The sequence below is a fragment of the Copidosoma floridanum genome, unplaced genomic scaffold (genome assembly GCF_036245765.1).
Source record: "Copidosoma floridanum isolate Cflo_tuat_1 unplaced genomic scaffold, Cflo_Japanese_pri ptg000006l, whole genome shotgun sequence".
NCBI classification, from domain to species: Eukaryota; Metazoa; Arthropoda; class Insecta; order Hymenoptera; family Encyrtidae; genus Copidosoma; species Copidosoma floridanum.
The window spans coordinates 17116838-17134149 of record NW_028321883.1 but is presented as its reverse complement, the minus strand read 5'-3'; the positions used below and the strand labels follow the sequence as shown (position 1 = coordinate 17134149).

The following is a 17312-nucleotide window of genomic DNA, read 5'->3' as shown; positions in this document are numbered from 1 at the left end:
ATAGATTGGATTAAACGTTCCCTTAAAAATAGCCTGTATTTTTTAAATTTAAAACAATATTTGTTTAAAAACATAAAATACGTTTTTTTAAATACAAAAAATACGTACTCTAACTAAGGCTGCTAGGTGTTGAAAAAATCCGCATTTCATTTGACCACCGCAAGTCGGGAACGGAACGGAATTATTCATTAAATTTTGACGTGTGAAAAAATAACAAAAGAAAAGGATTGCAAACTCTTTGACCAGGCACTTGTCTCTGTTCCAATACAATGCAAAAAGTCAGATCCTGGAATAAGAAGCCATCGTTTTCTATACCGGCAAAAAATGCACGGAATGACGCACGGAACCGGCTCTTGCATCACGAAATTCGCTATCTAATAAAAAAAGAGCGAGTAGGCATAGAAAGAAGAAAAAAAAAGACGATATGAGCGGAAAACCGGACAACGACGTTTCTCCGCGTATATATGATCGATCTATCGTGTACCGAGCGAGCCTATAGTTTTCTTGAGAGTTCAGCGGCTCTTGGACGTAGCAAAAAAAGAAGGGAATACAAGGGCACGTATGAAAGCGGCTCATTTCTTATTCGCACACGAACATACTTAGTGTATTGTACGAGAGTATAAGATATGTAGGTATGGGCGCAGAAAACTAAGAATCGCACGAGTACAAAGTATACCTACGTGGATAAACTCTGCGCGTAGTGTAATGAAGGAGGTACAGGAAAAGGAGAACAAGAGTTAGTAGTTACAGTATATATAAGTAAGGGACCATCGATCCGAGTGTCTTTTTTTTTGCCGCCGCTATTCATTACGGAGGCTCTGCGTCTGTTGCATCTAAACCCGTGTTTTATCGAGACCTATATATACTATAAGTACAGTTACGGCGAAGGCATTTATTTTCGAAACAGAAAAGTTGCTGTTGATGTGCATGTTTCCACGTCTCGTGCACAATCGCTCGTCGAATCGATACGTCTTGCCAAAGTAATTAAATTTTCGTACGTCATACTTGGTGATGTATGTATGTACATCAAGGATATGGAAGAGTAAAAGTTTTGTGTCGTGCAGAGGCGTGTGACGTTCGTCATTCTTTTTTTTGAGAATTTTTCAAGAAAAAAAAATGGAAAATTCGTTTTTTTAACTAACTGAAAAAAGTAGGATGATACCAAGTACTCATTCACCTTGGAGAATCGTCATTTTTTTAAGGTGCTAGAGGTGTTTTGAGGTATTTTGAATTAGTTCAGACAAAAATTTAAACAAGATAATTTTAATAACTATTCATATATAATGGTGGTACGGTCATATTTTTGTAGTTATTAAAAAACTAAAACAAAAACAGTACCACAATTGGACGTTGTTTTTAATTACAGATAATTGTAAATTTACAAAAATTATATTTAAATTTTAAAAACTTTACAGAATTTATATGAATTTTATAATTTTTACGTAATTCATTCTACGAAGATGTATTAATTTTGTGATTTTAACTAATTTTACGTAAGAGATTGTTTATTTATTGTACTTTGTTAAAGTTGTTAGAATTTAATTCACTTAAGATTGAACCGTTAATGACAGTTTTTGTGACATGAAAAATAAATTTATAGGTGTAAAAATAACTTAAATAACCTTTTTTATTTTTCCACACAACCAACAGAATTAAAACGAGGCAGTACACGTATTATAACTGCGTTTGCAGTCCATACAGTAGAAATAACGAAGTAGGGGCCAGATAAAACTACACATAATTCACATAATATATTAATTAGATGCGTGATTTCACGTCAAGATTGTCTCGTTTCTTTTGACGTGCATTTCTTGAGTGATGTAGACTGTGAACAAAACTGTTGATGTTTTACATGGCACATAAATTGAAACAATATTTTAAATGATACATTAATGCACATAAAATTTTACTCATGACAGTGAACTTTCGTTTTTATTTCTGCTATGCATACTATACTTACGAACAGATTCAAATATTAAAATTTATTTGATTATCAATTTAACATTAAATAATACGAAATGTAAATACAAAATCATTATTTTATATTTGTAATTTAGTTTTTAGTTGTAACATTTACTTGTCATGAAAATTGTCGCATTCATGACCATTTTATGTTCATGCATATACTTCTACATCATGCATTATGATAAAATTTTAATTCATATGTTACAAACTACAAAAAAAAAGAAGAAAAAAAAAATCTTATTAAATTTTGTGAATTGCACTATTATAAGACTAGTTAATGTTTTACAATCGATGTATTATCCATCACGTTAATACAGTCTATAGTGTTTCATCATGAATATTCGATCCATAAAGTAATTTCGTAGAACGAAAATAAATAATTTCTGATAGCTAAAGTGCTAAAGCCTTCCAATTTATATTGTACAGGTAACAAAGAAAATTTTATTATACATTTACTTCAATGAAGATAATCATTATAACATAAGGTTTTTATAGAGTAGTACTTAGACAAACACTTTTTCATGTATTTTTTTTGTCAGAAATTTTTATACTTTAGAATGAAGGTTTGTTTTTATTTTGAACTTCATACAATTGTAAAACTTGTGAAAATATCAATGTAAATTGGTGATAAAAATAATCCCTTGAAAATAATAAAAAAGAAGCACATCAAAATACAAATATTTCAATCTGTAGCACATGAGACTTGATGTTTTTATAAATTTTTATTGCAAGCAATTAGCTTGATGGAAGCGAGTACACAGGCATGTGCAAGCGCTTTTTGAATAGCATTTTTTAAAACTGCGTAATGTATTTCACTGTGTAAGAAAAAAAAAATAAGAGCAAAAAAACAATCAATTAATATCACCGTGTAACCCTACGAATGAAAATAATGAAAAAAAGAGCTGGTTTTCGAAATATATGCCTCACGTGAAAAGAGACAAACAATCAGAAAAAACGATTTTGGGCTGATGAGAGTGCTGAGATGGAAGAAAACAATTAATTTAGTGCAGCAATGCGTATTCGTTATTTGTGAATAATTCTGGAATATAAGGGGAATTCGGTGATTATTTTTACGTTTCCCTGTACTCGACCAGATTTATGAAATTGTGTATTTATTATTTTATTGTTACAGTATACATTACTTTCACATCTGCTGTACCAAAAGTCAACTCGACAACATATTTGTGCGCACTGCTCTTTTTTGTCACTTTTGAAATATTTTCTTTCAACATTCAAACAGTTTGTCGTATAAAAAATTTTATTTATTTTTTTATTGACCAACAATAACTATCAAATATTTATACATCCGTGTATAGAAAATTTAAATAAACAAAAAGTGTAAAAATCCTTAATACAATGAATTAATTTTTTAATAAAATAGTAATCATATGAATAAAAATATTTGAAATAATAAATTAACAGTACAATATGATTGATTTTTTTTGTGGAAACAACTTTGTTTACTTTTGACTTACAGTATAAATTATACAGTTATTTATTTATAAAATAATATCAAGTAGAACTGGTAAAAATTCTTGTATAATACATAATTAATCAAAAAGTAAACAAAAAATAAATGTATGAACTAAAAAATTTAAATTAATAAAATTGAAATACAATTAAACAACTTATTTATCTAGTCTATTTTTTGTACTCGAGTCAAACACTTTACACAGACATGGAAAAAAGAATTACAGAATGATTTTCAGATCACTGTGTCACCAGGTTAACGCGAACAACAATTGTTCCAAATAAACACTTGGTCAATTTTTTCGCACAATAAAAAATTTAAAACTTCTTACATCATTCAAGCCCTAAGCCCACGACGAGAATGCGCTCTAGCTACAACTCAGGGATGAATTTTTTAAAACCTCTCTTAAGACTGAAACAAGGTTTCAAATCGATTTTCTAGTAAGCATCTAAACGTACACCTACACCGTGATGAAGAGACTCGAGGTTGTATCGAGTAGCAGCTCAAGTGCCACAATAATATCGGAGCAAGAAAAAAAAAAAAAACACGCAGAGTCGTGAATAAGCCTCATTTCTTATGGTGGTCAGCTATCACGGGTCAAGGATCGCCGAGCGTAATACCAAGCCACACGTAGGCGCCACCGTTTTTGCTCCCCCCCACTTCCATATCTCCTCGTTTCCGCTTCTTCGCTTTTTTTCTTTTAAGACTTCACAATTTTTTTTTCTTTTTTTTTCTCGTATTACTCTTTTCTCAACTTTGCTCCGCTTTCCGTTTTATTTTTGCACTCGATTATAGGAGAGAAAAGTAGCGCTAAAAGCGGAACAAAATAAGATCCCGACGCTTGAGAAATTCGTTTAAGCCAGCGAACTGGTTTTTACATTCCTTCTTTTCTTCAAAAGCTCTATTCTGTAGGTTGGGAGAGTTGCTTGCTTGCTTATTTTCGATTTGTCCGCGATTTATTTGTATTTATCATATCAGTCATTGTTATTTGATGGTGCATAAATTTTATAAATAGACGTATATTGGAAAGAAATTTATTTTTCTTTATACTTGAAAAAAAAATTTAATTGAAGATTATAAAACGTGCATTAATTACCTATATAAAATTGCAACGTCAAAATAATTCAAACATTGACAATAATGTATACAACTTTTCATCAATTTATTCACTGTACGTTGCAAAAAAAGCATCTATACTTAAACTTTTTAATACAAAAAGAAATTTTGAACTTATTTATCGTAAATACAACTAGAGGCTATTTCGTATCAAAATCATTACTATATTCTGTAGAAAAATAATAATCAAAATAGTGTTCAATAAAATAAGCAAAGTAATTTCAAATAAAGAGTTCGAGCAGCTGTACTTATTTACCACATCTTTGTTAATGGATTCTTATGTCATTTTATTATGTTATTTTCTTTAGAAATACCGCGAACTACAATTAACGTCAATCTCGGGGAGAAAATTTCATTAGCGACCGACAAAAAGCCGTTTAATTAAAAAACTGTCGTTATTAATATTAATCGTCTATTTGATTAAAATTTTTTGTCAATGTAAAAAGTGGAAAAAAAGAGACTTTCATAAACGCAGAATACAAGCTCTACAAAAAACTTAAGAAAATTCTCGCCTGGTAAAACGATATAAATTAGATTAATTATCAACGTCAAACGCTGAACAAAAAGATCGTAAAAAAAGTGAGGACCTCGATTAGAGTTCATCGAGAGCAGATAGGTTGGATTACTTAATATCACTCGAAAAAGCCACAACAAAGTCGGGTTTGAAGAGAGTGTACATGCGCATTGCGCAGTGTAAAATACAAATTTAAGTACAACGGTACGATAGTAATTTTTATAATTCGTGATTTATTAATTTTTATAATTCTTTATGTGGAATTCAATTTTTTCTATATCTGTTATATTGAAGTTTAATTTGTAGTTAAATTTGTTTGATAAAAAAAGTGTATATAAGTACAGATATGAATTTAATGAATCAAAACTTACTTTTCATTTTTTTTTGACATTGCATAGAAAATTATTATGAAATAATCTCGGTCTTACACAGTATATAAGACCATGCAAAAACGTAAAAATGTTGATTTAAAGATTGACAAATTAATTTGTTTTCTTCCTATGGTTATGACAAAAATCAATAATTATGATTAAAATAAAAAAATCAAGTCAACAGCAGTAAAAATACTTAATTATTACTGTAGAATTTACCGATGTGCATTAAAAAAATTACTGTTCCATTCTCTAATATTGTATAGGTCATTTATTTAAGAGATAATACACTTTTGTCTCGTTTATTTAGAATAACCAAATATTTAATTGTAAACATGATAAATACAATGCATACGCTGTAAAACTTAAGCTACATCGTTTAATGAACTAAAAAAGATCCTAAGAATAAAAAGTTTTCCAAAAACTAATCGAAAATGAAAGTTATAATTACTGCAACCAAGAATCGGACCAAACGAAAACAATGCTGATTTTTCTTCCTTCCTAATCCAGATTACACATTAGAATAATACGGCTTGTACAGCTTATATATAGACTCCCAAAAAATACACACAGCATTATAATATTAATAATAATGATAAAAATAAGAATAATAATAATAATATTAACAATAATGATAATAATAATAATATAACAACAACAACAACAACAATAATAATAACAAACCGCACCACTCAAGGAGGTTCATAAATGACAAGGTGGAGGATATCGATTTCTTCTTACCGCATGATTTTTAATTTTTTACCATGGAACCGTATTATAGCATCGGACAGGGATATTTGTGCACCGACGCGTGTAATGAGATATATAAACGAGAAAGAGGTGAGGGAGAAGAAGAGAAGATTCGCAGCTCTGCACGTAAAATTTTCTGGCGTGGAAGCTAGGTGTGTGCAAGTTCTTGATAATCGAAATTAATTAATTGGCTGCCGGGCTCTTTGTAACCTCTTCCTTTTTCTCTTCATATTTATCCTTCCGTTGACGTGCTCCTCTCTTCCTCTCCTTCAAACGGGGGTGTCTCTCTGTCATCCTCAATTTGATCTTTCTCTCTCATTCTCCTCGTCTCCTTTTTACTTGGCTTCTTCATTCCCCCTTCCCTTCGGCCGATCGAACGCTACGTCCTCTTTTTTTTAATTTATTTAATTTTACGTCACGCGAGAAAAAAGCGCGTCTGATTATACCAGTGTCTCTTTCTCTCTTGTCGCGCAGTTATTAATAAATATGGAAAGATGAACTTTGACTCTCTTAATCCTGCCCTCGGCCATCCCCTTTCCTCTCATAAAAGGTCTGTCGTCGAGGCTGACGAATTTAATCAACGAGAAATCCGTTGAGGAATATGCATGTGCTCTGGTGGATATATATAGTATTAGCAGTGTGAATTTTCCTTTGAATCACATTAATTGTTTATTTTTACGATAATTTAAACTTTTTCATCATCATCCAATTTTTATCCTGATTTTTAGAGATTGTGCTTCCTTTTCAAAAGATTGTTTTTAAAGTTACGTTAATTATTAAATTTTTTTTTTAATTATGTCACATTTGCACATATTTCACGCAAATTAATTTACGTTAAAATATTTTTAATGCGATAAGCAAAATTAATTAATTATTGCATTTTAAATAAGTAATTTAAAAAATTAGGTTCATTGTCATCTTGTATGGTTTTCGTCTAAAAATTCAACCTATTAAAAATAATATTTAATTGAATTTTTGTTAGTTGACAAATCAGAGGTGCTATAAATGGTTGAAAATTTTTTTTACAAAGTACAGTAAAAATTTTATAATTTATTGAAAGTATATTATGTTACATTCATATGAATGTGGTCTAATATATCGAATTCGGAAATGTTAAAAGCAATTTACGATAAAATTTTTAAATTACAAATTACGTTGATTATTTTGTATGTTTTTATTTACCTGTTATGATAGAAAAAATAATTTTTTTTAATTTAAGAAATCAAGCCCTATTCAGTTCTTAACTTGCAGATATAAATATTTTTATTTTTAAATATTAAATTAGTAAGGAATCCAAAAAATGTTTTTATATAATAAAAAAATGAATCAAAAAACCTTTTCGTATGAATTAGAGCCGCAAAATTACTGTAGCACAAAAGTCATTTATATTTACTAAAGCCAAATAAAAAATATACTAAAACAAATAAATCATCATTATGTAAATTAAAATCATAATTTGCATTACAGCTTGCGGTATCAACATGTCTATTTTGTATTAAAGTCCAAAATTTCAAATTTAAAAAATTTACTTAATACATCTCGCTTGTTCCAATGTAAATGGAAAGTGCTTAAAAAACATTATCAATACAGTTTCACGCTTAAAATAGAAAAAAGCTATTTTGTATTTTAAATCTCGGCTTTCAAATGGATTCATTTTAATGAGTTCTGGCGAACATAAAATCAATATTTGAAGGATTGAAGAAAAAAATTTAGGAAATGACCATTGGTTCTCAAATCATTATGATTTACTTGACGCCCTTTAAATTTAGTCATACTAATAAAGCAGAGTAATAAGATGATAGATATATTCAGTGATAGAAAAGTTTTATCTTAGATCCACGAATAAAACGTTCCTACTTAAGAATCATTTATTTTGTAGTGATAGTGCAAGTTGCGGCTTCTATTGGTATCCTATTAGTACAAGCGAGTCGCAGCTATCTCCATGAACTACTAATTTTACATAACATTTAATACTTAACTAAAAGTAGTCTCTTACATGATAACTTTATAAGATAATTTTTGCGGTACCCAAACATTTAAGGTTCTGACATAAAAACTGTTATTCGTTCATGGTAAAATCATGGAGGACTTTGAAAATGATTATTTTTTCTCAAAATTTTTAACAGCAACGTATCTTTGTTTTTTAAAATGCATTAAAAATGTACGCATGTCCCAAATTTTCAGTTTTGTAATATCCCAATACTCAATTTACCTTAAACATTACGCCACTAATTTTTTTACTCTTCTGGTTTAATGAAAAACTTTACTAAAGTCATAAATCATTGTTGTATTAGAAAAAAAAACTATGAATCATAAAACAATGTTTTAAAATCATTTTAAAACGAAATCTGTGAAATCTGCCATCCACTCCAGTGCATTGGGATCTTATTTAATAATGATTATAATCACAGTTAAAATTTACAAGAAATTCGTATAGTATTACGTTTATCTATTGAAAAGCATCTTAATAGCGCATTTGCACATGCCAATTTGCAATAAAGATTCAAAATAACATCAACACACTTTTTCGTCCCATAAAGTACCCTCATTAAATTAAAAAAAAAAAACTTCTCTATGTAATCACAAAACCAACAGAAACATCTTATAGGCCGGCAAACGTCTAAGTTAAATAGTACTCTACCTGCGAAAAAACAGCATTTAACTTCCAAAGCCATACCATTTTTCTGCAATTGCACAAAAAAAAGGAAGGATGGGAACAAGAAGAGTACAACAAACGCACTCGATTCTCGCGCTCGGTAATAGCGTAATCGCAATTAAAACAAATCAGAGAAAAGGGGTACCAGCTGTAAGTACACAGTATGTGTATAGGAAAAAAACTTGCAACAGCAAGACAACTCCGACGACTGTACAAGGGGGGTAAAAAAAAAAAAAAAAAAAAACTAAACGAAAGAAAACAATCACCCTAATAATAAATATCTCGTCCGATAATAATCAGACGCGAAGAGAAGGCTCCCTTAACAAGGCTGCGGGGGCAATTAGCATCGCTCTTCCCTCCCTCAGTCGAGACTTTGCGCATACTTTTATCGAAGTCATCTTCCCGGAGAATCACACGACTTGCACACACTTGGCTATGGTAAGAAAGAGAGAGAGAAGGGATTCTTTACGATTAGCGCAAACGCATTTTTCGAAACGCCATTAAAAAAGTGCGCGTACAAAAGTACACGCGTTTACGTGTATGTACAATATGAACCAAAGACGGTGAGGCGTCTACTCGTTACTGCAGCTGCTGCTTCTTTTCTTACATATTTCCGTTTCGCTGCATTTCGTTTCTTCTTCGGTTTTAGCTCGGTTGCTTTACGACGGCACTCTTCTCTCTCTTTTTTTTTTTTTTTTCCTTTCGGGGAAGCCGCGTGTACACGCGCGGGAGTAAGATAACGCCGCTTAGCTGGTGCTTGCACGTAAAAATTTACTTGAATCGCGTTTACAAGGCTCGTAAGGTTTTTTGTCCCCTGGTTTTTTTCTTTGCTTTTGTTTTATTTTTTTTTTTAATGTTGATCTCGTAACCATTTCAAAGCTGTGTTTTTGTGCAGAATTATCATTTCAATATTTTTTATTTTGTTTAATTAAACTTGTGCATATGAAGATTATTACACCGTTAAATATTTTAATTTAAATATTACAGGTTCAATATGACGAGAATAAACAAATTTTGTGTTAATTTATTTAATCCAACCTATAGATATAAGTTTAGGCGTATTGATATTGTAAACAAGATCATCATTTCCATGAAATCATCCTTATTTTTTAGAAAAAAACTATCTTACCTCAAATTACTACTACAATATAATGACAACCAGGTGGTCATCAGAATATATTTAGCATTATTTCAGTATAAGAACTTGCCCCATTTTTAAGCCACGTATTTATTTTGGAGTAACGATTCGATCAAGTGTACAATGACCAAATAATACCTTTTTTTTATTAATTAATACTAGGCACAACTCAAAGTATAGTTCTGTCAAAAAACAAAGCAACAATGAGTATAATATATTTTCTCTTGCTAAAGGTACCATCATTACTTGGACACAACAAAAACAGAACTAATCATTTCCTTTGCTTTGTTAAAATTATTCGATTGCATGATAAGAATGTGGTGTGTAGATGTACAGAGTTTGCATTTTTATTACTTTAATTACACGAGTTAAGCATGAATTTCTGTAAGATGAAAAAAATTTTCCGTGTTGTTATTAGGATTTTGATTAATGAATTTTATACTTATCACGAGTTACATTGTACGGCTTTATACATTTTTTCCAAAGAGTGAGCCGATGATTAATTCGTTACTCCAATGCTCGCTTCGAAACTTCCTGTATTTGCAAAAACATCTCGAGCTGTAATATTAGAAGAAGAAAAATTTACTGTTCAATTGAATTTCCTCGTCTGTTAAAAAACAAAAACAAGCTTTTTTGAAATATTAATTGTTTTGTGATTAAAGGTCATTCGTGCAAGTTTTTTGATTGCTTGTTAAAAATAAAATAAAATTATTGCATTGAATTATTGTAAAGAATATACAAATAATTTTTGGTGCATTTGTCTTTATAAATAAAAACATCTAGATAAAAATTGTCATCCGGTTGACATCAATTTGAATAAAATTATACATAAAGTATAGTTTTAATTTGTAATTTTAAGAAATATTTGTGATTCATGCATATATATGTCACATAATTTTATATTAAAAAAATAAAATACAAACATTTGCAACAAAAAAATACTAAAAAAAATTTTTTCTTGATTAATTTTATATAAAAAAATACAGATAAAAAAAATTACAAAGCTACAAATAGTCAACAGAAGCAATCGATCAAGCTTCTAATTTACAAGAAAGCTTTTTATTTGTAGCTCTCGTGCTTGCAAAATATTCTTAACAACTACAAACGAGATATGCGTGCACGAAAAGAAAAAGAAAAAAGCACAAAAGCGGTACACCATCATTACAGTGATACGCTTCGCGTGAGAGGAAAAAAAAACTGGCTTTTTTCAGAACAATTAGAGAACCAACAACGTAACAGAGCGAAGCTCCCAAGTTTATTTTTCCTTGCTGGTCTCTCCACTTATTTCTCCCACGGCCGCTTGTGTTTACATTCATCGAGCTGCAGCTTGAAAACTTTCGATGTAGTGGCCAAAATCGATCTTGCACACCCTTTGAGCTCTATTTCTCTTTGTTATTCAGCATGTTTGTCATTCCTGCATTTGCAAATCGGAAAAACATTAGAAAACCATCGTGGTGAGCACCAAAGATAGTACACCATTGTAGCGTCCTTTAAGAAACTCCTTACTCTTCTTTAGACTCTATATTAGATATTAAAATAATGCAAGGCTAAAAAATGATGCAAAAATCATTGAGTAGCACTTTCTTCACTTCGTTACGATCGAGGTTCTTAATAGGGTTTTTTAAAGGAATTTTTTAAAGTTTAAGGAAGTTCTATCGGTTACAGAATTAACAATGATAATTTGATGAAAATTTATCTACAAATGATTAAAGTCATGAAAATGGCACTATCAAAATTTGAAGGCGCGAGGGTTCCTAGGAGCTGAGTAATTAATATTTATATTTCGCTAATTTTTAAATGTAGGCTTATGGGCTGTTGTCTTTTTAAGCGCTTCTATTGAATGTACCTCGCTTATTAACAATTAACTTTAGATGAAAATTTTATCAATGATAAAAAAATATCTAACGATCGTATTTAATTTTATTGAACATCTCGAGGGTCTTTTTAAGAGAATAAATTAATTAATAAGCGTGGTAAAAACTACAAAAGGTTATGTTGTTATGTTGTCACAGGAGAGCAACATTGACAGATGGCATACCAAACTATAGAGAGAGCGTCGCATGGACTATATAGCGAGGGATTAAAGAAGACTGTCTTTGTCTGTGACGATGGCTTATATATGTGATACAAATTCATTAATGTTAGGGAACTTAAGACAATTAGATTTTCGAATAAAGTAAAAAAAAGAAATTGAATAGACATACTAATAATGTTTTTTTTTTTTCATTTTCAAAATTTTACAAGCATAGCATGGTGCTCGAAGAAAACAAAACTTTTCTTTTATTGTTTTTACTCCCTTTTTGTCTTTACCAACTTATGTCAAAAGAATGTACGTATTAAATCTGGCCTATGTAATATTTGTTTTTCTATTAATTATGTAAGTATGTTTTTAATGCATGCTCTTAAAGTTACCGCCATACCGTAAATAAATAATAATTTAAAATCTTTTTTTTCATAAAAACATATGCCTCATGTATTGGGGATGTAATAAAAAAACCTACAATTATAAACTACGTATTATAATAACTTTAAATATAATTTCTCGTTAATTTGTTTATTTTAAAAGGATTGACAAAGAAAGTAATATTACTCATAAAAATTATTACTTGATTAATAAATTTAAAAGTTCAAGATTTTGATCCAGTTCTATCAAGTTTACGATATTTCCTGATGTTTAGTTGATATTATGACCCGACAAATAAAAAGTAAAATAAAAAACATAAATTTGTTTTTGAATGAATATTTTTTGTATTTTTTAAACTTGTTTTTAAAAATTTGATTGAAATTTTTTGTAATTATTATTATCAAATTGCCTATCGGTGTGGGATGCATGATGGAGGGACAGAATTGTAATCCAGGTATTTCATGATAAATTTACATAAAATACAAGGAGTCAACCAAGGTGCTTTCAACGAGCGACTCCTGACAAAAAATTGAAAAAAAGACACTTTTGTAATTTGACACTATCCTACCGATAGAGAACAGAGAAAAGAAAACGACACAACAATTAAGATAACAATTAATTGCCTCGATTATTGTTTTTCGAACTTTTGCTCTGAAAACACTCGTGCAATAATAGCTAGCCCAATTTAGATACGTATAATTAGCAAAATAACGTTCGGCAAAGGTGCAAAAAACACGATGTTACGCGCTCGTTTTACAAGACTACGATAAATTTCAAATTTCACGAAGTAATTATCCATTAGCTTTTATCGCCGTGGAGTGGAAAAAAAAATTTCTCACCAACACTCGGTAACAAAAGTTCTCTCGTAAAAAAAAAAAAAAAAAAAAAAAAACACGACTCGATCCTCCCCTATGGCCTGGAAAATTCTCAAAATCCGATGACGCATAGGCCCCTCGATTCATCCTCCTCCACAGTCTGCCCGCCCTCTCCTCCGTCCGCGCTCGAACATAGTACGGGGCACCGTACAGGAGAAAAAAAAAAGAGTGGAAAGAGAGACAGTCTAGGAAATCTCGCGGAAATGAAATTTCGCCCGAGACAGACGCAGGGCATCGATCTGCGCTTTTTTCAGTGGTCTCGCACATTTTTTCCCTCCCCTTTCTCACGCGCAGACAGGCAGGGGTGGGAGTTGGTTGGTGGCCAGCCAGCGACCCCAGTTTGTCTGCCAGATAGAGAGGAGGAGAGAGGCTCGGAGGAAGAACAAGAAGAAGATGAGGAGCCAAACAAAAAACGAGGGAGGGTGGAAAGCTCCGTTTTTATTTACTTTTTTTTGTTTTTTTTTCGAAAGAACTGAGGGAAGATGGATTCCTACCAGCTCGCGAGCAGAGAAAAGTTCCAAGGATAGCTCGAGTTAGCGAAAAAATGTCAAAGAGAATGAGAATTTCCTTCGAGTCTCTGTTTGTTGTTTATGGCTCCTTTTTTTTCCTTCCAGCGATCGATGCATTTTATGTTTCTTACACGATATAAACTCATTATCAGACGAGTAAATTAATGAGTCAAGGAAAGAAAGAGTACCAACAAACAGACATTTTCCAGAAAATCGTACTTATACACACACCGCAGCAATTATCGCAATTAAACAGAGCAATTTCAAATTTTCTCGCAAAATTACGAGCACCGATAAACATTTATCGACATAATGGGGGTCGATGCTAATTACAAATTTCCTGAACCTTCCAGGCAATTAAACGTGCTTCTGGAGGAGGAAGCTATAAGGTGGGGTGGGGGGTGGGAGGGTCGAACTTGAAACTGCCTGAGCTCTAAAATTAACTTTTGCAAACTTCGCGAGGGAAGGAAAAAAAAGGCAAAAGGGAGGATCGCGTAAATTTCGCATTATTGGTATACTGCTTACCCCGTGGTTTTTTTTTTTTTTTTTTTTTTCATACAAAAGAAGCGAAAAACAAAAGTCGATTCGCAAACGGCTGGTATACAGGGAAGTTATTTACACTCGAGGAACAGAGACGCTTACGAGACACGAAAGCAAAGCGTTGAAGAAAAGGAGGAAGAACGGGTTCATAAAGTCTATAAAACACACACTCACGTAGTTGAAGGAAGCGCCGTTTTGGAATATGCACTCGAAACAAAAGGCTGCACAGTCCTCTCTGCTTTTTCTCCCCCTTAACTCGATCAATCTTCCCCCTCTCCGCAAAGTTTTTACTCCTTCCTCCTCTTTCTGCATCCCCACCCCTTTTTTACTCGCTCCTCTCTCTCTCTCTCTCTCTCTCTCTCTCTTTCTATGTTCGCTCCTACTCGCACTTTTTGACGGCGTAGACTCGAATCGGAGTTTATCCTGCCACCTTGCCGGCGACCTCTTTCTATTCTTCTTTTTGTATCTCTTGCCCCTATGAAATATCTATTTTTTTTCTTCAATTTTATAATTTTTTTACCAGTAAAATAAGTATTCGATTGGTTACTCATTCCATGGAATGAATTGGATCTCTTTTGACGAAATCAATACTAAGTCACATGGAATCGTTTATAAATATAAATAAATGAGTTTTCTATAAAATGGTTCCCGTAGTCTCATGGAATCAATGAAATCATTGATCTATTCTGGAGTTGAGATCTAAGTCTACTGTGATAGAATAAATGTAATTTAACAAAAGTCATGTTTTAACTGTTCATAAAGTAGTCGATGAAATCAGTTTGAAATAATTTTGAAATCTAGAGCTATTTAGACTCTTCACGTAATACTCATCGACAATAACTGGATTCACGATAAATCGAGCGATAAATGTACTTGGTGCACGTGCACAAAGTTCAACGATTGCTGTAACGAATGCACAACATATCTTGGAAATCGCTTTTTCAATCGTCTCCTTGGATACTAGATTTCGTTCCAAGTTTGATATCAATACTGAAGTCAATAGCAATTGCCGGCAACAAAAATAAAGGACAAAAATATGATAACCCTAAATTAAAACCAATAATAAAATTTCAAAAATACCCGTACACTTGAAATCGAATCGGAAAATCGCTAGTGTTTCTCAAGTACAATAACAGAAATGATAAAAAGGCGAAATAAGCCCAGGATGGCAATAGCCATTAGAAAAGTAGAAACAATATCCAGCGGCCTTTTTTTCCCTCCCCGTGCAGCCATACACGTTGCGCAGACTATTTTCTTTATGGCACTATACCTACTCGCATTATTGCCCATTGTATTCCCCATTACCTTCCCTCCCTCCTCCGTACCCTCGCCATTTTTCCTCCCTCCCTTTCCTCTCCACTCGCACGCAATTTTCTCTAATTTTTTTATCCGCGTCTCCGCTCGTCCCTTTCCACCGTTGCCCCTCCGTTTCCCCGATCGCCTCGTCTTTTTTCCGCGTGCTCCCCCTCTCTCCATCACTCGATATCTAATTTTTCTTCCACTCTTTTTCGCAGCCACCCCCCCCTCTCGCAATCGTAAATACAGTTCCACCCTATACGTATCTCTGCGCCTCTCCCTCCCTCTTTTGGCTTATCCGCCGCTCCTGCAACCCCTCCTCCGTCGTCCCTCGCAAGAGAGGGCCACTCTAATGTAACGTTAATAAAAAGCAACAATCAATATCTCGGCAGGAAAAAAATATAATCCGTACAGCGGATGAGAGGACAAGTGGGGGGGAGGGAAAAAAGAGCCGAGGCCTGTGCTCTTTGAGATTTGCCTGTACTGCACGATATATTACTTTTTTCCGAATGTTTTATGTAAAACATTATCGTTTTAAGTTGATTTTCAAAAAGGTGATACTGTTTTGATGTAACACCACGTGTCCTACAACCACGGAAGATAAACACGTTTTACAATATCTGCAATCTCCTCTCTTCTCGACACTTATAAAATGTACTCGCACGCGATCTACTTCCTTATGCACGTGTACTACACTCACCGCATATGATAACCGCGCGAGCGTGAAAGGGGCGTGTTTTATCCGGTGCAGCGTAAACGCCGCATGCGTGCGACATCGGAGAGTATAAAAAGAGACACTCTTTTTACGTAAGTGCATCGGACTAGGCTAGGATGAGTTGGATACTTTGAGCTACAGTTTTATTAGGGGGGGGGGGGAATTGATCAACTGCTGACTCCGAGCTTCGAGTGATGGTAATATATACTACTGTGGTTCGGCAGTAGTTTCGCAGAAGTTCTATAATTACCGGCATCCAAATGGTTTTTGCTGAAAGCGTGACTTTTGTTTTTCCTTGTATACATTATGCAAACGAATTTTACAAGAGTAAATGTTCCCAGAAAACGAATTTCAATTCGAGAAAGACGATGCATGTGACACTTTTTGCTTTTTCAACTTTTGCCCACTTGAGATTACTTAATAGCTGATGGGACAAAGATTGCATGACTCTCTGGCATTTTTTTATCGCCTCGTTAGATTCTTATGCATATAAAATGGCGGTGTTTATTTTTTCCCTATTATACTTGAAAAATATACTGAGTAACAGACGTCATCGGATGCCTGACCATTAAGGAAGTGTTTCCCATAAATGATACATTTAAGATGCTACAATCAAATTTTCGAGCAGTCATTTTTAGGTATAATTACTCCTCAAGAGTGTGTTGTGCTTCAGTGTTCTTTATTTAGAAAAATTTAAAAATATTTTACTACCGAGGTCCGAAAAAAAGAAAATCGGATTATTTGCTGTTACTTTGCATATTAAAGCTTTGCACAAGTGTGTTACGACAGACAATTGTAGATCTTATTAAAAACAACTTTTTTGTGTCGTTCATTTTTTTCTAGAGAAATGTTTAAAACAGCAAGTACAACTCAAAGTAGTAGAAAGATCAGTTTTATACTCCTAGCAACAAAAAAATTCATTTTACCCAAAAAAGTAGCAAAAACAAAAATTAAAGTTCGGGAACAAACACACACACACACACACACTAATA

General features: G+C 32.6%; 1 long non-coding RNA gene across 1 annotated transcript in view; it reads left to right on the top strand.

Moving 5' to 3' along the window:
• Positions 1-17312, top strand: part of LOC149375559 (uncharacterized) — a 163514-nt gene that overhangs the window by 57135 nt on the left and 89067 nt on the right. The window lies entirely within an intron of this gene.